Source organism: Podarcis liolepis, assembly GCF_965112155.1.
Source record: "Podarcis liolepis genome assembly, chromosome: 2".
NCBI classification, from domain to species: domain Eukaryota; kingdom Metazoa; phylum Chordata; class Lepidosauria; order Squamata; family Lacertidae; genus Podarcis; species Podarcis liolepis.
Genome location: NC_139555.1, coordinates 52,191,147 through 52,218,620, shown reverse-complemented (window position 1 = coordinate 52,218,620; position 27,474 = coordinate 52,191,147). Strand labels below are relative to the sequence as shown.

The following is a 27,474-nucleotide window of genomic DNA, read 5'->3' as shown; positions in this document are numbered from 1 at the left end:
ATAATAATAATAATAATAATAATACACCATCAATATACTTAGTTCCTAAAAGTGTTGCATCAATAAAAGACAATCCCCTGCCCTGAGGAGTTTACAATCAGCAGTAGCATTTATATAAATAGCCATGCCTGCATTTCTTTGGGGCTTCCATCTGGGGTAGCAACAGAAGTATAACCACCTATACAATTTCACTACTTTTTTTCTCCCTTGCAAACATTCTCCATGCCCTTCTGCTATCATAGCCTGGATTAGCATTTAGTCTTCTGACGGCATAAAGGGCAGATTCTCCTTCAGATTTACAGACATTGTAGCTTGATAGAATGCCAAAGAGTTGCTTTTAAACTGTCTTGCGTTTAGAACAATCATTAAATGTGTATTTTGAATATAGGAGACAGTGCACAAATGTTCCCTAGTCTGTTTTTGATTACACTGGGGGTGGAGAGGGGTGTAACATTTGCTGTCCTCTTTGGGAAAGAAGGGAGAGTTGTTAAATAAAGGCCTCTGTGAGTAAGCTCTGGTGGCCCTGTAGCTTGCTCTTCTTTAACAGACGGGGAAGGCAGCCACTTTGCCAGCAGATGCCCATGAGCGGAAACACTGGAGCACAAAATTAACACCCTGGCTCATCAGGAAATGTTAATGCGGGTAAGATGAGGGAATTGCTTCATATTATAGGCAAACAAGCTGTGCAAAGCGGATAAGCAGAAGAGGAACTTGGTTTGAAGGCTGGGCAGTTTTTCCCAGAGATCTCTCCTCCCCCCACCCTTCAGCCTGATGGATAAGGTTGGAAAGGAAATAAAAAGCATCTGACCCTGCCGTTAAAAAACAGAGAACAAAAAAAAAATCCTATGCAAAGCAGCATCACAAGCTGAGAGCAGCACTTGCTATTTCTGCAGAAGCTAGCTGCTTAAAGGTAAGAAAGCAAAAGCAATCTGGAAGCACCTTCACTGCTTTCCGCTCAAACATACCTATTCCAGGGGTGGAAAAGCAATTTTGCAAGTTTACCCAGAAGATGGATGTAAAGGACACCGATTGGCTGCGCTCCATAGTCTTCCCACCAATTCCTGGAACAGTGTGTCTCACTACTTCTTTTAAACGGTTTCCTTTCTTTTAATGAGCAAGGCAGCAATGGATACATGTCAATGGGGTGCTCAGGCATATATATTTTAATCAACCAACCTTCCTGAAGCATAGAGGGAGTGGGAAAACTAAGCCAGTGTTTGATTTGCTGTAGGCACTTCCATCACTTCACTTGCAAAGCCTGGCTTATTCTGCAGCTAGGGTGTATACTGGGAGCTCCCCTGCCTTTCCCTACTGAATCTACCTTCACCCTTGAAGTATACAGCTGCATACACACAGTTTGCAACATAAAAATGTAGTTTTTCTCAGTCTGGAACCATTCGCGCTCATCCTCCACATGCTGCTTTCAATCTATGGTAGATTCTAGATCCTGCCACCCACAAAGATGGGTGTGGTTACTTGATACACATTTGAAAACCTTACCCTTCATTAGGTTATCCATGCCTTTTTCTCCCCGCATATACCTCTAGTAAACAAAGAAGGAAGTGGTGATTTTGATCTTGTTATGACCCACAGTATCATAGGGCAGGTGTGGATGCCCCCCTCCCAGTTGTTTGGACCACCTACATGTGTTTTCAAATTGGCCCACCGTGCGATAATTCAGACTCAATCTGCAATGAACTTTTATTTTTGAAATGAAAACAGTTTCACAGGAAGCACTTACCAGGGGCAAAAAAAAAAGATACAATAGATCTAGACTGTGTGTGTACTATATAGGGGAAGCAAGTACACAGTTCCCATTGAGTCTAGAATAAAATGTGTGTACACAGCCTCCATTATGTCCACTGTTATCCCTTCATGGTGCAAGCTTTCGCTGAGATGCATGAAGTAACTTACTCCTGCTGATCTACAGCACACTCTTTATAACATAACATTTATCAAAGTTCTTGTTTTTACCTGCCTGCTTGCCAGCAGAAATGTGTGAATGTTTATAAGTAGTGTAGAAGTTACAGTGAAATTCGCTCCTAAGGAAAACTTTTCCAAAAAGCTATGGAGAAATTATTTTTGAAATGTGGAGCTTTGATAAGGGGGGGGGGGGAGAGAGAGAGATCTTTGTCTCTCTACATTCATTCTTCCTTCCTTTTTCTGTAAAAGTCTTCATGAGCGCTACTCTATTAAAATGGATTCTAAATACACGAGGAAACATTTTTTGGTTTGAGGCCAATTAATGTACATTTTACCTTTGCCTAGTAGGCTGGCTTCCAAACACACCCACACACCCTCTAGCTTCCATCCAGGCAAGCTAGAGTTATTATCAGAGTTCAAGGACAATTTCCAGTCCATAAAAACTCTCAAGGGATGTGTGAAGCAAAGCCAGTGAGGGATGTGACCTGAGGAGAAGGGGGGAAAGGAGTGTAGCTTTGGGAGATGTCCTAAGGGCTACATAGAGATGCTGGGAGGACCACATTTGGCCCCTGGATTTACTGTACAGTGGTACCTCGGGTTAAGTACTTAATTCGTTCTGGAGGTCCGTTCTTAACCTGAAATTGTTCTTAACCTGAGGTACCACTTTAGCTAATGGGGCCTCCTGCTGCTACTGCACCGCCGGAGCACGACTTCTGTTCTCATCCTGAAGCAAAGTTCTTAACCCGAGGTAATATTTCTGGGTTAGCGGAGTCTGTAACCTGAATTGTATGTAACCTGAAGCATATGTAACTCGAGGTACCACTGTATTTATTTTTCCCGATCTGAAGTTTCCAACTCCTGAAATAAATAAATAAATAAATAAATAAGCATGCCAAACTCTTATAAGAGTAACCTAGCTAAATAAATAACCTGTTGAGAACAAGGATAAGTGATGAATCATAGCCACAGAATCATAGACTTGTGGAGTTGGAAGGGACCCTGTGGATCATTCTAGTCCAACCCCCTGCAATGCAGGAATATGCATCTGTCCCATACGGGGATCAAACTTGCAACCTTGGCATTATCAACACCAACTGAGACAGACATAGTCTAAAATAGGAGTGGGCAAACTGTGACGCAAGACATATGGGTGGCAAGGAGAGTAGCAGAAAGAGGAAGGGGGGGTGATGGATGTGGCAGAATGAGGAAGAACAAGGATTGCCCCACGCAATGTCTGTACTGTTCCAAGATAGATACTCCAAAAGGAATGTGTCCCTTGATAGGGGAAAAAAGGTTGTCTAAAAGGTACCCACTATGTGCAAACACTCAGTCAATAGTAGTGCTGATAGTGGATTGCGTATGTAGAACAGGTTTCACTGACAATCAGCATTTATGGCTTGGTTGCTGGTAAAATTGTATGAAACCCATCCAGAATTAAGCACTTTTAAATCCTATTAAATGGGATCTCTTACACCAAAATGAGTGGGGTTTTAAATTGCTTGAGGATGTCTGGACCTTATCTATGGTGTTCCTTCAGCAATGTGAACTCAATCCTACCTGACAAGAGAGTCTGGAAGTGTCCAGTATATCCAGGGACTAAAGGATGGCGAGTATGGAACCTTTATTTTTTCATTTTTTAAAAAACCCATTATGTCTCTAAACAGCATTTTAGGCATTAACAAAAGAAAATTAAGCGGCCCCAGCATGGCCTGAGCTGTTTGCCACACAATGGTGTAAAACAAGCACGAAGGCCTGGATTAAAAAATAATAATAATAACGCAGAGCGGCCTTCATCCAGGCAGGCTAAGACCCACAAACATTTGCCCTTTAAAATAAATAAATAAATAAGTATTTAAATAAATATGCACTCATTATTCGAACTCATCTCCCTCCATAATAGCCTCTTTAAAACCTAAACGTAATCTTCTAATGAACTAATTTCCACTACAAACACAGGCTTCTCTTTTATCTGCCAGCTTCTCCAGAACGTCAGGTGCATGTTCCTTTTCCCAGGGCGCCTGCCCCCTCCTTTCAGGCTCCCCTCCTAACCACTTACGCTTCCTAACAGATTACTGGGAGCCTAGTTGACTGGAAAAAAAACCAGACCCTGATCTAACGCAGTACATGTAAAGATGTCTGAGGCAGAGGCAACTCCTGCTGCCGTTACCCCAATGGCTTTGGCATTTTGAAAGGCTATTGGGAGAGCCAGCGTCGTTTCTCCATTATTATTATAGTTAGCCGCTGCAGGACAAAAGCATTATTTGCTGGGAATAGAGCAGGAAGCTGCCTTGTGCTGAGGAGGCTTATTGATCCATCTGGTCCACTACTGTCTGTCTGATTGGCAGCATCTCCCCAACGATTCTCCAAAGTGCTTCTTCCCCTGTCTTGTGAACCAACATGCTTGTTTACCTAGAGTGCCTGGGGATTGAACCTGGGGCAACATTCCTCAGATGAAAATAAGGACACCCTATTCTACATCAGTGTGCCCACCTCCTTCTGTGCCCCCTGTATATGCGTAAAGCCGACGGAATTAAGGAAAAGGGCGGGACGGCTGAACCAATGGCTGTCAGAGGACTGTGTAACAGTACTGTCCCGGCAACTGCCTTGGTTAAATGTGGGAGCCTTAGATGATACATGGTAAAACTGTGAGGTTTCCATCAGCCCACCCTGGGCATCAGAGGAAGCATCCACACAGGATGTTTACAAGGTGGCACTTCCTTGTCTCCACCAACCTAGTCTCTGTGGTCAGAGCTATGGCCGCCAAAGGGCCCCTGTGCACTTGCGCGAGCTGGGTCCCCTTAGGTCGCTCCTGCCGCCACCATTGCCATAGTCGGATGCGTTGAGCGGTACTGGCCAGTGGAGCTGAAGAGCACAGCTTCATCAACTGGCACCACTCCCCACAGATCCCGCTGCATCACCAGGGGCTGGGCTTCCTCCATCTTCTCCCACTGCTCCCACCCTTCCCCGCTTGCAGAATTTGGGACTTTGCATGACATAGTGAGAAGCTGCGATGGTTTAAGGGTTTTTGTGACGGCCCCAGCATTTCCCCGGCAATTGGGGACTCTGACACGCCCATGTCTCAGTGCTATGGTACAATGGCTGCTATATGATGTGAGCATAGAAATGTTGCAAACTTGTAGGTCTTCTCTTTGCTCTCCTACAAGGAGTGGGACGCTCCACAGGCTGGATGTGTTTGCCTTCGGAGAAGGGACCATCTTGACTGTGAGTCCCGGCCTTGCAGGCCTTTTTCCACCTGGGAGGACAGGGCCCTGACTGACTCCAGCTATAAAAGCTGGGAGGGGGTGTTTTTTTGGGGGTTGCTGTTTCTGTTCGTTTTTGCTGTTATTGATAGCAACTTTTTGTATCTTTACTTTTAGATATTATTATGATGTATGCGGAGATTGTTCAATCTGGTTATGTACTGTTTGTTGTGTTTTGTTTATGACTACTTATGTTACGTTTGTAATTTTGTAAGTATTTTCATGTTGTAAGCTGCCTTGAGCTTGGTTTTGACTATGGAAAGGTGGCCTACAAATAAAAAGAATGAACAAACAGTGTGTCTCTCACTGTGTGGAGCCCTGTTGCGCCCAGTAAACATAGGCTCAGTGCTTTTTTCTGGGGGGGACACAGGGGTATGCATGCGCCTAAACATTTTGTGAATCTTTGTACTTTCGTCTTTTTACTGTATTTATTTTTCCCAATCTATAAAATGGTGATTTTCTTGAGTCAAAATAAGAGTACCCCTAAACATTTTTTAGGGGGGGGGAGCACTGCATAGGCTTATACAAAACCGGCAGCCATTCCAGTCCAATATTAGGATGAGTTAACACCAGTACCCCTACTGAAATCCTCCACGTTTTGTTGATACCTCCCCCCCCCCCCAAAAAAAGCATTCCTTCTTTGACGTTGCTTTGAAAAAGTACAGGAACCCTGTGCTTCCTTGCATCTGGCTACTTTAAGCAAAACACCAACGAAAAAGAGCAAAGAGCTCTCTGTAAACCTACTGCCAGGAGCCACACGCCTTCTCAGTTGCTATAGCAACCTGTCTGACTGGCCAGATCCCAGAAATAGGGCAGCTATGAAAGACAGAAGTAACAGCTCTGGGTTCTTACCACCCTGGTGGGCATGTGCTCTTTTGGCACTTGATAACTTTTTCCTTTGCACTATCCGTTAATTGTGCAATAACTAAGCATTTCTTTACTGTGTACCTGTCCTCTCTCTCCCTGCTTCCTGTGTTCCTTTGGTGTGGATACCACATTTCCTGAGTGCTCAGGGCACAATATTTGGATGGGGCCAAGCTGCTGCTTGACACCTGATGATGGCAAGTCATACAGTATCTGTGAATTTATTTATTTATTTAATAAATTATTCTAGACCACTTTTCAGGGTAAAGTACCTTCACAGGTATATACTGGCCTTAAGTCATTATTTCTAAGTGTGCATTTCAACTTCAGGTCAGGACCATGCCCCAAATGATCCAGAACAATGAGAATCCTGCAAAGAAGAATTACATGAACAATGCAGACAAATTTGAAGTCCCATCAATGAAACACGGTCAGCTTCATAGCTGTGTACAGTTGAGGGCGAACAGATAGTCTTTGACTTTCTTAGGGTTTCATGGAGTATAAAATTGCCTGGGACTATAGGGAATGAAAGCTCTTGATTGCACCATATGGCCTCTTGCTGGCCCCTGCAATATTCCTATTCTCTTTGTTCATCTGCAAGATATTAACATAACATCCCTTCGACACACCATTAAATGGAGTCACACACACAGCAGAATGTAATTTTATGGCCAGATCCTGCTCTTAGGAGCGATGACGACCAAACTAGCTAATCAAATCAGCGCAAATTTGCAAACACCATCTCAGCAGCTGTGACTGTAAATATCAGCGGCAGAATGTGAATAATCCTGTCCGCAGGATGACTTGAGTAATGGGTTCCCAATGGGCGTTCCAGCCATCAGTTTGCTGCCTGGCAACCCAAGGGGGACTCTGATTTTGATGAGCCTGAAACAGCAGATGCCGTTATCATGATGTAGCAGCTATAGCTGGCTTCCCAGAAAAAATAAACTTATTTAGACAAATGGGAGATGGAATGCATTGTGTCCTGCCTTTTGTGTCTGTTGATGTGTGCTTCTTTAGTGGGCCTACATGTGTGGGAAGTCTGTCTGTTTGTCTCTCTCTCTCTCTCTCTCTCTCTCTCTTTCTCTCTAGAGTTCCCTTTGGCATTTTCAGAGCAGCTGCAGCAGACTGCAGTTTTGGGTAATCTTTCAAACAGCAAACCATCTGCATCTTTTGAACAGTGGGGGCTGGGGAGGCATAGATTTGCAAGTAACATATATGTTCCAGAGTTTTGGTACAATTCTGTATTTATGCCAGCTTCTGCAGGTATAAACTAAAGCTTCCAGCAGCCCAGAGGTTATGGACATATCCAGGGACGGCTCAGTCCATTTTGCTACCTACGGAGAAAGACACGATGGTGCCCCCTCTCAATTCACAACAGATCCTATTGGGTGAGATTTACCTCATAAGTCGCACCATTGGAGGCCCAGCAGAAGGACTTCTGCTTGCACAAAGGGACCCCCCCTTCTCCTTCCCACCAAATTGGCTCAGTGGGGGCAACAGAACACACCCACCCCCAGAACACCACATGTACGTTTCCAAGTACAATTCAAAGTGTTGATGCTGACCTATAAAGCCTTAAATGGCTTAGGCCCTGTATACTTGATGGAGTGTCTCCACCGCCATCATTCAGCCCAGACACTGAGTTCTAGCTCAGAGGGACTTCCAGCAGTTCCCTTACAGCAAGAACTGAAGTTGCAGGGAACCAGGCAGAGGGCCTTCTCAGCAGTGGCACCCACCCTATGGAACGTCCTCCCATCTGATGTCAAGGAGATAAATAACTATACAACTTTTAGAAGACATCTGAAGGCAGCCCTGTAGAGGGAAGTTGTTAAGGTTTGAGATGTTTTATTATGCTTTTATATTTGTTAGAAGCTGCCCAGAGTGGCTGGGGAGACCCAGTCAGATGGGCAAGGTACAAATAATATATTTTATAACTATTAATGGGGGGGGGGGTGTTTCTGTTCGGCAAACTAAAATGCTTGCACAGATGAAATGTTAGCCATAGTGTAATGCTAATTCCACCCATAGTGGTACCTGGGTTTTTTCCTAGGTAAGTGGGGTATCCTGTTGCAGCCTAATTCACATGGGCTGCAACTCTAGACAGGCCATTTTACATTTCTTGAACTTATTTAGGTTTACCATGGTTGTTGATGGGCTTCACCTTCTATGCGTTTGTCTAAGCCAGAGTGGCAGATTATATATGTATATTCATCAGATTGGTGAGCAGATGTTTCTGTTTTGCTTTTGGTACATTTCATAAAGCTGGTTGCCTGGAGATAACAGCGGATAAGTAAAATGGAAACTAGTTTAGGGTGAGGCACTTCTGAGCAGGCTTGACAACTGATACCAGAGGGATCAGAACGTGGGGACAGTTGGGGCAGTTAGGCCCAACTGTAGTGATTGTAGTAATTTAGAGACATGTCCTTAAAAGAAACACTGGGATGGGTGTTTTAGAGATTATCCCTGGAAGACAGTGTGCGGAAGTGGCGCCTGACTGACTGAAAGAGGTCCAGCAGAAACTTCTTGTTGTAGCTGCTAATTAATTAAAGATACTATGTTAAGCCTTGTCTCAAGATATAGAACCCAAACATATTACATTTATCCTTTGCATTGTGGCGATGACTCCCCTAAGTATATTTTTGACTGTGGAATTGTGCCTACCAGTTGTTCACACCACTGGGTGATATTTTTCTTCTCAAACTTTTTTTTAAAAAACAACTGAATATTTTGCTGTTCATTTTATCGAACAACAACACACTTCTATGGCTATTTATAGGACTCTGTTCATAATGAATCCTTGCAACTCCTTTGTTCAACTTGTCATTCATTTTTTTAAAAAAGGTTCAGTGAGAATTCCTGTGTCTGCTCCCAGAGGTGAAACATTAAACGGGTAAATATAAACAAGGTAAAACTTAAAACACGTTCCCATCCTCCTACAAAGGGTCATGGGAAAAATGTGATGTCATCACAGGAAGTTCCTGTTAACATCCCATAATGGTACATGGGAAGCTGACAAGTACATGATAAATGACATATATATTTTCACACACTGAAGATTAACAACCCTTTTTCTCCCAGGACATCAGGCTAATGTGGGGGAGAGATCTCCTCCAAATTTCCCAGCTCCTGAAGCCAAGGGGAGGAGAGGACGCATATCAATTACACATGTGGGTAATGTGGGCATGCTTATTTGCTGGGCGAATCACTGTCATTGAGCAGAGATGTAGCCTTGGTTACATCCTGTTCGGATTAATGTAACACACTCTAATTGAGGCTTTCTTTGAAACGTACTCAGAAACTTCCAACTGGCTTAAAGATCTGCAGCCAGATTGTTGACCAGGGCTGGATATAGGGATCGTATTGTTGGTAGGGTAGCTAAATTGCAGCTAGAAAGCCAAACAATGTGCAGTTTTGATGCTTTTCTTGAAATTAAAACAATGTCCAAATACTTGTTAAAATATTCAAAAGCTTTTACTTGCAGAATCTATAGCTAAAGAAGAATATATGCAAATTACTTATATGCACAGGTTCATCAGTTACCCACACTCTTAGCAATCCCGCTCCTGATTAGTATTCTAATAAGTATAACAAATCCAGGGGATCTCCTCACCCCTTGTTACTGGTTTGGGAGTCTTCTTTACTTAGAAGAACTCTCCCCTCCTGGCTAGAAGAAGACCTGGGGCGTCTGTATTCCCACAGCTTCTACCTCTCCTGGCTCAGACTCAGCCCTCCAGCCAACTCCTGCCTGTATACCTTCCCCACACAGTCAACCTGCTCTTCCTATCTAAGCTGTGAGGCTCTTTCCTCATGCTTTAGATAGTCTCCTCAGTGTGGATGCTCCACTCAAATCAGAACCCATTCTCCCACAGTCAAATCCTATCCTAATCCCTATCTCCCACCTCAAATCAAGCCCAATCTAACTCTTTCCCTCAGAAACTGCCCCTTTTATTCTCCCTCCCAAAGTGCTGATCCACCCCGCTATGGCTTGCTGTCGGGAGCCAATCAGATAGAGGCTCCATCACTCAGGTGGAATTTCTGAGGGACTGCACCACCAGACTCTGGTCTGGCCCTTCTGTACATCCCAACTCCCAACTCCCTAGAACAGCTCCGCTGGCTACTAGTTTGTTTCCAGGCACAATTAAAGTGCTGGATATTCTCTATAAAGCCCTAATGGCTTAAATCTAGAAGACCACATTCCCTCATACAAACCTGCCCTGGTTTCGAGATATTCAGGGGAAGCTCTTCACTCAGTCCCTGCACCCACACAAGCACCCTTGGTGGGAACATGGGAGATAATGTATGCTTCAGCAGAAGGAGGTCTGCTCACCACAACATGACTTTCCCCTCTCTTCCATTGTTCTTCCTCTAAATTGTTTCCCCTCAACCCTCCAGAATAGATTTAGGGGGCACATGGGGAGGAGAGGGAAAGTCCTGTCGCATGAGTGGACCTTGATCTGCTTGTGCAGAAGTTTAGCTGAATCCCACCATTGGTGGTTTTTAAAACAAACAAACAAACAAACAAACAAACAAACAAACAAACAAACTTGAAGTATAGGTAGCAAAGCTAGGTGGCTATTAAAGAGGGTTTCATTGTGCATTCATCTCTGTGTGGCTCCTCACTTGAAACATAAATGATATTCACCAGACTGCAGTGGAGGGAAATAGGGAAGGCAGGGTCTCAATCAATCTTGCTAAGAAACCAGCCCCATCATAACAAAGTACAGGATATATAGGCATTTTGGATAAAAACCTAATACTGGAAACATAGTGTGTGCACAGTAAACAGGAGTGTGAACACAGCCTTAGGCTGCTTTGGGTTAGATGTTGAGCCATGACTCTTCTACAGTTTGGGAGCTGGCAAGTAGGCAGGCCTTGAGGGTTCATCAAAAGTCAAACTGAGATCTTGGCCCAAACATCTGAAGATGATAATATGAGAAAGAATCACGGAGAAGTCGAGAGATTGGGACACAGCATCAAAATTCAAACTGGTATCTCTTGATCCAAATGTCTGCAAATCTCAAGGAAACGTTGGATCCAAAGTACCGGTGCAGAGATAACAGAATAACCTCTTCTGAACGGCTGCCTCATACCTTTGAACTAATCAACAGAGATCAGGATTTTTACAGAGCAGGGTGTAACTCTGAAAGTGGAACAAGATCGCCTCTCGATAATTGATTCAAATACTGCAGCAGCTGATGCATACCTAGCAGTCACCATCTCTACCACAACAAATATCAAGTCAAACACTTTCCTCCGTGGCCAGCAATGATTACCCTACCACTGATGAACCACCCAGAAGGGAGAACTTTAATGCTCTTTAATCTCAGTCAAATGCCTACCACCTCATCAAAAAGGACAGGAATGAATCCCAAGTCATTAAACCCTGGGCATAGGCCATACGTGGGTAGGTAAGACATCTCCAGGTGCTGTGAGGCCATGCGAGGGAGCCACTATGCCATAAATGTAAAATGTTGCCATGGGCCTGGAAGGAAGCAGCTCCCTTTAGTTTGATGCTAAAGTATGCAGTCATCTAGGCTTCATAAACTGGTCATTGGTGGGTTAATCCATTGACCATGGAAATTGTTTACAGAACAGTACACAGAATCAGATAAGTAACGACTGATAGCCTTGAACCTTCCCTTCCCAGAGTGAGACTGTGGGGGCAAGCTCTGTACAGCTAAATATGAGGTGAAGCAACAGATTTAACCAAGATTTCAGATAATGGGGGGCACATTTCAGCATAATCTGTCTTCCAGGCATGTGACAAAGTGATTCCCATTTTAGGTCATGCTGGGTGTAGTAAATAAGAGCATCCCAATGTCATTTCAAGCAATGACAAGGACATTTCAAGTGAACTTTTGCATCAGTGCTATGGATGGAACCTGCGAAGTGCATAAAGAAAACCCAGGAAAATGGGCTTGCTTTGGATGAAAGAGACTGACAGTCAAACCCTACACAGCCACAGGGCTCATTTTAGAACCTCATATGCTTAGCAGCCAGATCCGAGTGCATAGCTCTCTTTCTTGCATGACTGCAAGTCACTTTTTATGGCTAGAACCTGGATGGTGATCAGCATCCCAAAGCCCATTCGCCTCCACCTCTCAGGTGCCATGGGTGGTGTATTCAGAGTATACGTAAGACTATGCAAACATGGACATACCAACATGTGAGGCTATACATAGATAGGATAATAAAACCAGGATCATCTTGGGAAGCTGATAACAAAAAAACCTCTATTCTGTTAGAAACATATAAATTGCTTGAAAGACCAGCGAGCTAGAGAACTTTGCAACACCTGATGCCCACTTTCTGTGCACTCTTGCTGCTCACATTGAATAATTCAATGCTACTTAACATCCACATGAAACCATTGGGGGAGGTCATTAAGGGATTTGGAGCAAGTTGTCATCAGCTCTATTTCTTTTACTTCTGAGTCAAGTGAGGCCATACAGGTCCTATAATGATGCCTAGATTCTGGACAAGGACCAATAAACTGAAGCTGAAAATGGAGGCCTTGTGGGTGAGTGTTCCCAGATCCAGGAATTAGATGAGTTGTCTGTTCCAGACAGGTTGCACTCTGTTTGAAGTAACAGGTGTATAGTCTGGGGTACTCCTAGAGCCATCACTGTTACTGGATGTCTGAATGACCACGAAGGCTAGGGGTGTTGTTTACCATTTTTGGCTGGTATGCCATTTATTTCCAATCCAGGATCGGATTAACTTGGCTACAGTGGCCTGTGCGTTGCTAAACTCAAATGTGGATTGCTGTAACATGCTTTATGTTAGCAAAGTCACTTAAATAAGACAGAAGGACTCCTGGGAGAAAAGTATTGATATCATTTTACTGGGGAAACTGAACATAAAACTGTACAGTTGAAGGAGAAATAAACAGTGAGGCCTTGTACGTATCAGGACAACATTCAACACAATATTCAGAGAGAAAACTCCCTCAAAACTAGAGCATGTGCCACCTCAGTAAACATTGTGCCATTCTGTGTGGTTGCCAAGCTACACACCACTACCCGTTCCCCTCTTGGCTAGTTGATTTTAACACTAGAATTAATCCCTCTAGACAAACTGACTGATCCCTGCTGCTGTATGTCCAACACTCTATGCAGGGCTGCCCTTAGGCTTGTGCAGAAGCTGCAACTAGTTCGCAATGCTGCAGCTGGACTTGTACATGCATGCAACACCTCTCCTGAAGGAGCTGCAATACTTGCTAATATGCTACCGAGCCCAGATAAAGGTTTTGTTATTGACTTTTAAGGCTCTAAACAACATGAGAGGACGTCTTATGTCATATGAATCTGCCTGCACTCTAAGATCTTCACAGGAGAAGGTGTCCTGGCCTGGACCTGTCCATCTAGCAGCAACCAGAACGAGGACATTCCTTGAAGTGGCATTTGTGTTATGAAATAGTCTCCCTTCCCAAATATGGTGGGCACTTTCGATGTTATGTTTCTACCAGCAGTTAAAAACTTTATTTTTACACAAGCATTTACTTGCCTTCTATCTAGACTTAACCGTCCTCTGCTTAATGTTGTACTTGGTTTACTGTGTATTTATCCTGTTTGATGTGATGTGATTTTTATTTTATCCTTGTATACCACTTTGATTTTTATTTTATTCTTGTACACCGAAAAGAAGTAAATAAATATTTTAAATAACTCCATTTATAATTACATTAGCGATACTGGCATAACCATACCCATATCTTCCATAATTATTCCAGCATCTCAGTGATGGCCCCCTAAGGACTATGGAGACATGATCTGAACCATTACTGCAGAATACATTAGTGGTTTTATGACCATATATGTGTCTGCACATGTAATGTCTGTCACCATTCACGAAGAAATACAACCTACATTGCTGTTCTGCACATAAAACACCTCTGTGTTCATTTCTAATGCACACAGTCTCTTCTTTCTAGTTGCTTTAACCTACATAGCTTATATTCAGGCTGTTACCAAAATCAACTCACAATAATCACAAAAGCATTAAAAAACAACAACATTGCACTCACTATAATATCAAACACAATAGCGAACAACTAAAAATTCATCCAAACAATACCATTCCATGAAGCCAAAGTAATGCAAGGATACTTTCTAATCTCATGAACTCTTACTCCAGAACAACAAAAAATGGATTAGCTGCAGACTCCTCAAGTGTCCTGAATTAATTGGGACTTCATGAATTGACGGAAGCTGCCCTGGCTTTTGTTCCCAATCCTGAATGTCCTGGTTTTGCTCCCCTGTGCTGGTGGCACCAGCAAAGGACCAGAAAATGGGCATGGTGAGACTTGGTGTAGGCTGGGACGGACTTCCGGCAGGCTGCAACAGTCTGTACTACATTGGGAAACTTGGCACAAACCAGGGCAGCATTCTACTAGGCCACGCCAGGCCATGCCGCTTCTCCAGATGCAGTGCAGGCCGGGGCAGCCTTCTGGTAGGCCGCTCCAGGCATTGCCGCTTTTTCTGACACCCCCCCCCCCCCGGACAAAGGGATGAGGTGGGGGAGGGAAGAGGTGAGCGGGCAGGCGAGGAGGGGGCCAGTGGCAGGAAGGGGGTGAGTGATAGGGTCAATTTCTGAGAGTCCCAGGCCCTATATATAGCAGCTGGTCAGCTTTAAGGGGGATCTTCATGACTGTTGGCATAAATCCAAAGGGAGGGAGGAGCTGCCACTTCTACCCAGCAAGCTACTATCCCTCAATGGAAAACACAGACAACATTATCTCACTGGGCCTTCCTCTTTGCGCTGAAGAGGTCACTGTCACCTCAACCTGAAGGTGACTTGTTTACCATGGTGAAATGGAGATGTCAGTCAAATGTCAGGAAAATGCTAATGAATGGGAACAGCTCATGTCAGGCTGAATGTACACGTTGCTCCTGAATCCTGAGGCATGATGGCACACAAATGACTAAGCAGCCTTGATAAAGATTCAATAGGCCAATGTCAGCTCACTTTGATTAAACAGTCCTCTTGTATTGGTGTCAAGGCATTGAAAGGTGCATTGGGTTTTCTCCTCCTCCTGAGTCTAGCTCATGGGTAAGCAAACTAAGGCCCGGGGGCCAGATCCAGCCCTATTGGCTTCTCAATCCGACTCACGGACGGTCCGGGCATCAGCGTGTTTTTACACGGACGGTCCGGGCATCAGCGAGTAGAATATGTGCTTTTGTTTAAAATGCATCTCTGGGTTATTTGTGGGGCATAGGCATTCGTCTGGCCCCCCACAAGGTCTGAGGGACAGTGGACCGGCCCCCTGCTGAAAATGTTTGCTGACCCCTGCTCTAGCTCCTCTTCAGCACTAAAGCTCTGGGAACAACTTTAATAGCCAGCCTAATAAAACAGGCACTCAGAGGCCCCATTGTTAGCCACCCTGAGCCCGGCTTTGGCTGGGGAGGGTGGGATATAAATAAAATTTATTATTATTATTATTATTATTATTATTATTATTATTATTATTTGCACAAGGACCAAAAATCACTAGTAGTACAGAAATAGCTAGGGTTGCCCTCTTGCAACCCAAAGATGCTACCTATATTTTACCATATTAATGCAGCAAAAGAGGTTGCCATTTCTGCATCTTCTAGTCCATACTTCTAGTCTATGGCTGTGTACACACATCACCTTTGAAATGCACAGGGGTGATTTTTTCACAGTGCACTTTTGTACATAGTGGTTAGCAGCTGCACACACCTTTGCACAATAACATCATCTAAAATGGCAGCTGCTGTTCATGTGGTCTGTATGGACAGGTGGGCATGTTTTCAGTCTAGTGTGCAACATTGTTCTCTACTCCCCTCTCCTAAATTAGTGTTTCTACATACCTTTTTTGTTTTTGTTTCATGCAGTCTTTCGAAAGAGAGGGACTGGAAACTGGTGTGTTTATATATACAGAGGATATATATTGGTATAAAGAGTTGGCAAGGTTAAGTTACTGTATTGCTTCCTATTCTGCCTATTTCATTCATAGACAAGTTCAACATGGGAGGGGGGGAGAGCAGTGGCACAGCCCTGCCCCAACAATAGATCTGCCCCACAGGAGGTGACATGGGAGAGAACTTTTTTCGTACACCTGTATGAAGCAAGAGCATTCTTGGCCCAAAATGGATTACAACCCTTCCATCAGAATGTGGTTTAGATTGGCAAATAGTGTGGGGCAGGGATGACATGGGGATGATGTGTATACAGTGTAGCACATTACCACACAGTGTGTGCATGCCCTACAGCAGGTAGGGGAGAAGGGTGGAAGGTGCAAACAGTGGCAACATCTTGCACTGTGTCAGTAAAGGTAGGTGATCTGTGGTGCCATACTGCAACTCCAGAAGTAGCCTCAGTGCTTTCCCCCACCTTCAATGATCTTCTGTATCATTCCACAGAAGTTCCCAGGTTTAGTCTTCAGAAAAGGCTAGGTCAAGTACTACCAGAAACCCTGGAGAGCCACTGCTAATCAGTACACACAATACGCAAGATTGGCAGCCGAACTTCATATAATCAAAGTTGTTCTCAACTTCAGTACACCCACAAATCATGTCCCTACATCCATGCAAAGGTGAGGCAACAGTGTACAGTGGTACCTCGGGTTACAGACGCTTCAAGTTACATACGCTTCAGGTTACAGGATCTGCTAACCCAGAAATAGTACCTCGGGTTAAGAACTTTGCTTCAGGATGAGAGCAGAAATCGTGTGGCGGCGGTGCGGCAGCAGCAGGAGGCCCCATTAGCTAAAGTGGTGCTTCAGGTTAAGAACAGTTTCAGGTTAAGAACGGATCTCCAGAACGAATTAAGTACTTAACCCGAGGTACCACTGTACTACCTTTTATTTGCAAACAAGAGCCAATGCTGATCAAAGCACCCTCAGGCTGTTGTGGAAAGCAAAAGTAAGCAGATGTGTATACCATTCCAAGTTACCGGTAAGCAGAATTTGAAGCTGTAACTGAACATGAGTGGATATATCAAAACAATACATCTACAGAAGGTTTGTGACTGATGAATTGCCATGGTCATGTTTGGTGATGAGCATGCTGAAACTCCTCTGCTAGAGATCACTGGCCTTTTCACACAGAACGACAGCTTTGAGTGTTCCCTATGGGGAAAGGAATAACAGTTAACTCAGGTTGTCAGAAGTGAAGAACAAGATGGTGCCTCCTCCCCATTCTACATAAATAAGTTGACTGGACTGTTGACTCTTACTTCAGAACTGGTGATGGGATTGAGTCCTCCACCATGCTTGAGGTAACAACCCAGATGAGGGAGTCCAGCTGTGTGGCAACACAGGGGAATGACTGGGAAGGGTTCAGAAGGAAAAGCTGGGGGCTGCTACTGCTGCCCCAGAACATGTGGTGCCTGAGGCACTCACCTCTCTGCCTAATGGTAGAGCAGGCCCTGTGTAGATATGCCCTATGTGGCTACTATCACAAAAGTTGCCCTGAATATTGTGACCGGGGGGGGGGGGCAGGTGTCACAATACTGATAAGAGTAAATGTGGAGTTAGCCAGTGAGAAGCTTGATTCAAACATCAGTCAATTCTGTGCTGCCATTCTGTGTCGTTCTAGCCTCTCCTGTACAAATCCTACACAATCAGATGTTTTGCTTTAAAAAAACCGAGCCCCTCACCCTCCATTTTTTAGGTGACTTGGGCAGACCTAGGATTAAACAAACAGGCCTGCTGCAGTCACATGCAGCTTGAGCTACAGGGCCTGTGCTATAATTGAGCTTGCCAGACTGTTTTCTGTTTTATTCCGCCAGAGAACATGCATCTGAACTGATTTGCATCTCTAAACAGGGCCAAAAAATAACGGCAAGGATGTGAGCTGGAGCAAACTGATAGTGTTGCCCATGGAGAGATGCTTATATCTATCATGGACTTCGTCTGAAAACAGTAAAAAGCTCCCTGGTGCTGCATTCACAAGGGAGGCTGCAGTGCAGTGGTGTCAAAACATAGGATGCCTAGCTGTGTGCAAAGAGCTTTGTATGGATTCCAAAGAACAGAATGGAACGTGTCATGAAAACAAAGCTGGAAAGGAAGTTGCCTCTGGCCCTCTCTTCCATTGTCAATAACCCCCCCGTTCTCAGTGAAGTAGTGAGCCTGTGTCCATATTAGGATCACGTGAAGCTGCCTTGTACCAACTCAGACCATTGGTCCATGTAGTCCAGACTTGTCTCTCCAATGACCAGAAGCATCTCTCCAGTTTTTCAGATGGGGTCCCTTCCCAGCTCTACCCGGAGGTGCCTGGGATTAAACCTGGGATCATATGCATGCAAACATAGCCTCTAGACAATCCCTCTAATCTTTCTCCTAGGTGCAGACTCAGCTCCTCCATTTATTTATTTTTAAATTCCCTCCGCATTAAAAATTAAATATCAGGGAGAATGAGTGTAGCGTTCTCCTTGACATGCTAATTTTCTATGGTGAGGGGCCAAGGGTTGAACTAGGTGGCTGCTTAGCTCTCCTGCAGGTTTCCTAAAAATTAAAACCAGCTATGGAGCTTCTGAATCAGATCAGGGTCACAGCACCAGATGACAAGTTCTTCTCCACTTTCCCATTAAAAATTTCCTTCTGAAGCTGTTATTGGCCCTTCAGATTTAACTTTACCTTTACTTTGGACAAAACAAGATGAGCTAGCAAAGGAAGGACAACCAGATCTCCTACAGTCTTTAATAATCGGGAACCTCTGGAATCTTGCGTTGCTTGTAGATTGTGGTGGCATAATACAGAAATGTATTATATTAGGGAAATTACTGTGCATATTTTTGTCAAAACAATATAGAAAAATGTGCTTATGAGGAGAAATTCACACAAGAATATCGAAGGGTTTTTAAAAAGAAAATCTGCAAATTGCTGCAGGGAGAACCTTATTTAAGAAGGGGGAAATGAGAACCTGAGAGAATCAAAATTGACAGATCCTTCTATTCCTAGCCCTGATGAAGGCAGCTGAGCACACAAATTTGTCAAAGAATTCCAGTGATCAGGGAGATGCTGCATTTTATGCTGCTAGAATTATTTCCTAATACGGAAAATAAATAACCTTGAAATATTGGATTCCATACCCTCTGTCAATCGGATCTTCTCTTCTGTAAGCAGCAAGACTGTTTGACTGGCCAATCTATGGGTGCCTACTCTGGGTGGCTACCCCTCATTCACAGCATTTACGGTACTTTCATCCATTTTCCTGGGAACTGAACATCAGCTGCTGCCTATTTCAGCTTTATCATCTCTCCGTCACTGTCCTGCTCCTGCCCTGAATGCACCTGATCACGAGGCACCCTAGCTCCTGCGCTGTGCATTCAGATTCAGTACTTTTTCCTGCTTGCTTCAGCAGTTTTTGGCAAAGTTCAGTGGCATTCGCTGGCTTTGAAACATAATTTCCTGACTGCAGCAGTGACTCCAGCTTGTGGAAGCAAAAGGGGAGGGGGGGAATAACCAAGTGGGTGGAGACACAGCTTTGATGAATACATCGGAGGCAGTGGTTGTTGTTTTTTCTCTCCCAGAGATGGGGAGTATCTATTTTTAGCAATGAGCGAGAACTAAAAGGAAAATTAGGAAACAAACAATAGCTATTAGATAACATTAAAGCACACACATATGCAGGCTCACGGCCAGCTGAAAGCTTCAGAGAATCATTTACTCATTCTTAATTCTATTAATAATTGAGATTCATATGCCGACACCCACAAATTTGCCACTGAAGCTTAGGTATTTATATTTCTCTCTGTGTGTGTGTGTGTGAATTTAATTCCCTGTTGACACGTCTGTGCTTGGATTTCATCTCAGAGGCATGTCTGCAAAGCTCAATGGAGACGTACCAGAGCTCCACGGAAACTGATTCTGTGTAGTGGTTTTTCCAAAGCAAATGCATCATACGAAGCAGATAGATATCTAGCTGTATGATTGGCCTGTCAGATGTGTCTGTTTGTCAGATTGCCTCTGTGCTCAAGTTTGCCAGCCATAATAACCCAATTTCCTAGAAAATCAAACTGTATGCTCCTTTCTGCTGTGTGTATATTACTGCTGTCAACAGCAGCTACTGTGGATAGAGAAGAAACAGCACTCCTAACTCCAGAGGGGATTACTGTCTATAGTTTCAGGAGACAGGAGGATGCCTGGGAGGGAAGGGTGATTTAATATTTGGCTGAATTTTCACAAACTTGTTTAGCTCTCCTCGGCTTGAGCAACCAGGGTGGTAACAACTGGATTAAGAAAGTCAAAATGGCATCTTGTGAAAGATGTCTGTATGCAGGTCGTTATACAGCCACCTGGCTGAAGGTAAGTTTGTTTGGATCTATGTATTCCTTCCTTTTTTATTCCAGTCTCGCCATCTACTTTCTTTAAAACTATTATTTATATCATTTGATGCTTGTGGACCTGGCCAGAGTTTCTAGATCCGCGAAGCAAAACCTAGGAATCTTCTTAAATAACAACAAAGAATATGGGAGGAAAACAAGATACACATTCAATGATATTAGAAAAAGAATAAAAAGCAAAATGCCACCTCACCAATGCATTGTCCTAAATTAAGGGCTGGCATCTAAAAGACAGAGCAAGAAACTTAGAATTACAAGAATTCGTTCTACTCTCCATTTGGGGGGGGGACCCCCAAGCCTTTTGGACATATAAGGCTAGGAGCAGTGGACCTGTGGCCTAGGAGCCAAGTGTGGTTATGCACACACATACTGTCAAGAGCCCCATTGAGAACTCTTGGCAGGGCTGGCTGGAGAAGGAAGAATGGGACGAGATCCTGGTGGTTGACCCAGGGGAACGGTCCAGTGGTTTAGGAAACTCTGAGCAAAATGCTGAGGAATGGCTGAGTAGATTGTCAGAAGAAAATCCTGCCTCAATTCCACTTGACATCCCTGACACCAAGAAGGAGCCACCTGCCCCAGTTGTGTTTCCCCCTCTGGACAGTGAAGTGCTTTCTGCTCCTGGAGAAGGGCCTAGTTTGGGCCAAGCCTACCCCTGACTCATGTGATGCTCATTGCACCAGTGGAGGCAGACCCAGCCTATTGGCAGGAATATCTGCTTGCTTGCCAACTCGCATGGCTGAGAAAGACAACCATATGAACGACTGTGCTTGGCTCACTCTTGAAAAAGTTTATGTCCAGGGGGGCGTACACCTGGCCATGAACCTTAGAGCTCTGAGGTTGCCCATGAGGAAATGTAGCCCTCAGCTGAAAAGGGTGCCCCACTCCTGTGTTACGCCATGTTCATGGAAATCAAGGTACAGTGGTACCTCAGGTTAAGTACTTAATTCGTTCCAGAGGTCCGTTCTTAACCTGAAAGCACCACTTTAGCTAATGGGGCCTCCTGCTGCTGCCGCACCGCCGCCACACGATTTCTGTTCTCATCCTGAAGCAAAGTTCTTAACCCAAGGTACTATTTCTGGGTTAGCGGAGTCTGTAACCTGAAGTGTATGTAACCTGAAGCGTATGTAACCCGAGGTACCACTGTACATCTAAGCATGTTGGAAAATTGTTGCCCAGTGTTGCCCATTGCCCTGTTGCCTATTGATGGCCATTGGTGCCCATTGCCCTATTGGTGGCAATGGAAACATGACTACAGTGGTACCTCGGGTTACATACGCTTCAGGTTACATACGCTTCAGGTTACAGACTCCGCTAACCCAGAAATAGTACTCTGGGTTAAGAACTTTGCTTCAGGATGAGAACAGAAATCGTGCTCCGGCGGCGCGGCAGCAGCAGGAGGCCCCATTAGCTAAAGTGGTGCTTCAGGTTAAGAACAGTTTCAGGTTAAGAACGGACCTCCGGAACAAATTAAGTACTTAACCCGAGATACCACTGTATATGGGGCGGGGAGGGAGAATTCCTCTGGCTTGGGGAATCTGATTTAATTGATGAATGCCATTCCATTGTGGAATAGGTGCGTAGATTATGTTTATTTATTTGTTTGTTTGTTTGTTTGTTTGTTTACTGAAAAGCATATATAAACGGCTTAATATTTCAAAAATCTCAAATCAGTGTACAGTACAGTCTAAAAACAACAACAATTAAGCCAATATAATAGCAATATAAAAGCACAAAAACCATATAAAAGTGACTAAAGCCAAAAACCCGAGGATTCAAACACACAATGTATGTCCAATCCCAGGTTGAGGTTCCATATAAGCTGGGACCTTGTCACATACTCCTTCCTTGGCTGTTTTAGGCCTGCTTTCCTGACTTCATCCGGACCCTGCAACCTTGATCCTGAAGACCCAGTTTAGCAGACCAGTTCAGTGGTACCCAGACTGCCCTTTGTTGCAAGAATGGGGGTCTTTAGAGGAGGTATTTTGATGCACTGATTTGCAGACCCCAGCTTCACTCTGCTTGAGGCATGCTTCAAATCTCCACCAGCTATAATGGTCAGGAATTTTGTCGCCGTATCCTTTAAACCCACGGAACACAGTAGGGCCACAGCAGCAGCACCAACAGCAATCCGTTCAGCCAGACATCTGGCTCCATTTCTGTAGCTTTTCTGTGTAGCTAATGATCTTGCGTTCAGGTAAATACATTGTCTAGGATTTGGCTTACTTTAATATCCCTTATCTGTGATGCGCCATGCCAATAACACATTGCAAGACCGTATGCAAGCGGGGTAAAGGAAAGGTACGGGGGTGGCGGCGGGGGTGTTGTCTGTTCCATTAGCTCTTGATGAAACAAAGGAGCTCTCCAATGACATCCCATTTTATAAAGCAATGAGATAAACTCCATTCAAATGGAGTCCAGGTTGCCAAGGGATCAGTTAGAAAGATATTGCATCGCCTGGCAGTAAAAAAAAAAAAAAAAGAGGAAGCGGTCTCTCCATCCTTTTCTCTCTCTTTAAGACACACACACACCCCAACTAGATTACACTGGTGCATATGGACTGACTACTTAGCATACCTGAAGTTTTGCTCTATCTGCTGCAGCCATGTAAACAAAAGCGCTTGCATCTCACTTATCATGGCTAGGAAGGCACCAGTTCAAGCTGAAGCGAAATGGATGGGCTTCCTATGGCACTGTAATGTGGTGACCATTTGGCAGCACCAGAGGCTACGCAAGCCCTCTTGGCAGTTGCTTTTCGCAGATGTCGCAGCGGTAAAAACTTGGTCCTGTTATTTTAATATGGCCAGAGTGGCTTTAAGTGGCGGGGATTCAAAAGCCATTGAATGGCGAGGCTGCGCTGTGACTCAAGGCCCGGCTCAGGCTACACCGAGGAGGATTAATTGGATTGGAAACATTCATGACATCATGTTTGACTCGTTTGTTTTGAAAACCTTCCACTGACGTAGGTCCCCCAACCTCTTATACTAACTTCTTGTTCCACTGCCCAGCCACTCTCTAAATCAAAAAGGGTTTCATAATTCCGATGTTTAGATAGCCAGGCACTTGTATAAAAGGGAGTGCTACTCGCAGGATTACAATGACCCAGGCCAAAAATCATTTCTTTAATTCCGTTTCTATCTCACCCCTTCCCTGGGGCTTGGGGTGTGTAATAAGTACAGTCCATAATAAAACAACACGGGCAGAACAGAAACAAAATGTCCCATTAAAATTCACCCATGCCTCCTTAACCCTGGCTGTCCAGTGCCAGCCCAAAGAGGAAAGTTTTATGGCTCTTCTGGAAAGTATTCAAGCTCAGCTGGAGCACACAGTGCATATTCAGACAACTTTTTTTAAAAAATAAATCTTCAGTTCTGAGACTAATCTTATTGCATTTCTGTCCCCATTTTAGTGGTTATAGTGAAACATTGATTTTGGCCTCTTTTATTACAATATTTTATACATTTAGAATCTAATCTAATGTCCCCAGTGCTTTTATTTTGGAGAACGCTGGGTTTATTCAATCTTTCTTGCTTTATCAGCTTTCCAGCTTTCCAACATTTTTTTAAAAAATACAAAGCACCCCTTCCAAGATCTAATCTTTTCTGAGTAATGCAGAGTAAAACATTGCATTTGGCTTTGTTTGGTCCTCAAAGAAGTTATTCTGTGTCCCTCTGAGTTCAGTAGGTGTGTTTAGGACTACAGCTTAATTTAGCTGAAATAATTTCGTGTAGCTGGACGAATGGTCAGGGGATTAGCTTTAGACTGGCTGAAGAAAGAGCTCAGTGGTAGAGCACAGGGGGCCTCAGATTCAGGTCAAAGAGTGGCTGTGTATCCTATTTGATTTGATGGTGTCCTATTTAATCCAAGTCTAGTTTAAAGATAAGGAATCATAAAGGGATAGCAAGAGCATTGAAGTTGCCTATCCACACACAAGTCACCTGGCATCTTCATTGTGAGATATTGTACTTCTGTTTAAATTATAGTGATTATTTCTAAATTAACATCTAAATTACAATATGCATCTTCTGCAAATTCAGGTCCTCTTTTGCCTTCTTTTTTGGCAATATGTAACTGGCCGCTCTGTCTCTGGCATCTCAAATTAGAAAGATCACGTCATAGCAAGTGATGAGGAAGTCCTCTGCTTGGGAGCCTACAGAGATGCTGCTGCCAATATGAGGCTAGATGGACAAATAACCTTATCTAGTCAGTATAAGACAGCTTCCTATGCTCCTTGCTAAATATATCAACGGTTTCAAACAAGATGGCTTCTTTGTACAGCAAGGAACCCCTCAGAGCCAGTCAAGAGGTCTGCTTCCTTCCTTACAGGTCAGTAGTTTGCAAGCGATGCTCAGTAAAATCCTGGGGTTCCTTAGAATCTTATCAAAGTTCCTTGATAATATATATTACTTGCAGGCAAACCTCACCAACCAATACTTTGCTCTCAATCTTCCCTTGCAATTGGCGCTCTAGAGCTCAGTCCTGATTCACACAAGGCAATGGTGTGGCCTTACTCCAACGGACTGTGTGCCCTGACCTCAACGTGCCCCAGAGTCTTCAGCTATGCCTGGGGCTCTGTGGAAGACGCATACATAGGTGTTCCCTAACAGGCAAGTAGATGTGGAATGCATTCGCTAAAGGCAACTTGACAAACCACCGTAGCCCACAAATGATTTGAGCTGGCCTGAATGCTCTTAAATGGTTATCAGCAACATGTTGTTGTTGTTGTTTACTTGTTTAGTCGTGTCCGACTCTTCGTGACCCCATGGACCAGAGCAGGCCAGACACTCCTGTCTTCCACTGCCTCCCACAGTTTGGTCAAACTCATGTTAGTAGCTTCGAGAACACTGTCCAACCATCTCATCCTCCGTCATCCCCTTCTCCTTGTGCCCTCCATCTTTCCCAACATCAGGGTCTTTTCCAGGGAGTCTTCTCTTCTCATGAGGTGGCCAAAGTATCGGAGCCTCAGCTTCACGATCTGTCCTTCCAGTGAGCACTTTGATCTTCTTGCAGTCCATGGGACTCTCAAGAGTCTCCTATCAGCAACATACTATGGGCCAAACCATAGGTAGGGTGCAGAATATGTGACTGGATCTCAGGGAAAGGCTATAACTCAGTGGTAAAGACATAATTTTGCATGCAGAAAGTCCTAGGTTCAATCCCTGGTGTCTCCAGGTTGTGTGGTATGGGGGAACCCAAGGCTTTCATCTCCTGCAACTAGCAGGCACATGGGGAAGGAGCACTGATTACAATGAAGAGCAGTAGGGATAAAGGGTTACAGCCTCCCTCCTGCTTGCCAGCAGTGCCGGATTTATGTATAGGCTAAGCAGGCTGAAACCTGGGGCCTCTAAATTTAGGGGGCCTCGCCAGCCAGCCCATTCCCCAGTGGGTAGTCTCCCCTCTCCCAAAATTGTAAACCCAAGACTTCATGCAAGGGCAGGGCAACTCGGGCCCACCAACTATGAGACTCAGGGGTAGCCAGTGGGGCCCATTTTGAAGCAGTGGGGCCCAACTTGAATTTTTTTATTTTTATTTTGTAGGGCCCCAGTTCACAGCCAAAGTCTGCAAAATCTTACTAGATATAAATAAAATCCATCTATGTTGCCCTGGAGCGAGGGGAGGCGCTTAGGAGTGGTCCGCAGGGCCCAATTTGGCCAAATTGCTCCAATTGCCTTAAGGTCAGCCCTGATGAGACTGTGCAGGGGTTGGACTGACAAGCCCTGCACCTTCCAGGTCCTATTCAGAGTACAGGCTCAAGGACTTGTTATGGAAATAAAGGGGAGGGCACTTATTGGAAATCAGTTTTGTCACCTATTGCCCCCCCCCAAACAAAGTGGCACTAATAAAGAAAATTTCCAGGGTGGCAACAGAAAGGAAACTAAAAATGTTTTCGCAGTTCATCAGAAATATCCAGCAATATCAAGTTATAGGAAAACGGGTGCTATTAACCGTAACCCTTCTTGTTGGTTAATTGATTCAGCAACTTCCATGCACATGACGTGTAATGCTAATCCCCCCCCCCCCCCGAGTTAAATGATAACTCATCAGAGGCAGCTGCAGTTGCAAATGGAAACAAAATATCTATGAAAGGAAGAGGAGCAGGTTTGCTCAAGTGTGTTGCAGATGATGATGATGAGGTAGAAATACTGTTTCTAATGAAGTGAGAACAGCAGTTTGCTTGCTCAAATTAACAAATAAGAAAGTTTTGAGAATCTACATGCTAAATTAAAATTGATTAATTCATTGAGAAGAGGATTGTAAGAAAAACACTGGGGACTAATTTGAATAGTAGAGTGCCTGGTATCTGGTGGGCAATCTCCTACTTTATTTCCACACTGTGGCTGCAGACCAAATCACCTGTCAGGAGAGCTATGAGATTCAGGTGAGGGTCATATGTCTTGTCAATCCCAGCAGATATATAACAGGAAGACCGTCCCACCAGGCCTGCGTCCCAGGTCTACAAGAAGTAAGAGGTGAAGCAAGCAATTAGAACAAAGGAAGACCAGCAGGAGGTGGAGGATGACGTGGCATATATCTGGCCTTGGGAGGGGCTGGAAGCCAGTCGAGTCAACTGACTCCGACAGTGAGGGATGAGTTGTGGAAGCTCAGACTGCTGAAAGCCTGTTATTGCTAAATAAACCTCAACTAGTAAAACTGCCAGCATTCCGGGCCTTGTGTCAGAGAAGTGCTAAACCTGACACCAGGCCTACATTGAAAATGACAAATTTAGAGAAACAAATTTTGATGAAGTTTTGGGTGATTTTGGTATGAGGAAGGCTAGGGGGGGGGGGACATTTTAGCCTTACTGTATTTGATGGTTGTAGTTTAACTTTTAATATGGATTTTAAAACTGACTTTTTAATGACAACATAAAGTAGATTCTAAAAGTGCCACACTGTCAGGTAATCATGATCATATTATTTACACTTCCCAGACAATATAATTTGTAAACTCAAGGTGTTTTTTTTAAGAATAACATTACAATTTCATTTTCCTAAATATATATATATGCTTATTTCACAAAAGGTTTACAAAGTTCAGTTATTGCAAAAGTTTTTCAGTGTTATTTTTGGCATTTTTTAAAATCACCATGGTATTTAACAATAAGATCTTACGTCCT

The 27,474-nt window shown here is 44.1% G+C and overlaps 1 protein-coding gene and 1 long non-coding RNA gene across 2 annotated transcripts in view; one reads left to right on the top strand and one right to left on the bottom strand.

The window, feature by feature from the left end:
- The window catches only part of LOC310697348 (uncharacterized protein), a 330,617-nt gene that overhangs the window by 64,190 nt on the left and 238,953 nt on the right, over positions 1-27,474 (bottom strand). The window lies entirely within an intron of this gene.
- LOC310700356 lies at positions 4,549-7,012 on the top strand. The gene is made up of 2 exons (XR_014522580.1): positions 4,549-4,630; positions 6,378-7,012. It is a non-coding gene; the product is annotated as an uncharacterized lncRNA (long non-coding RNA).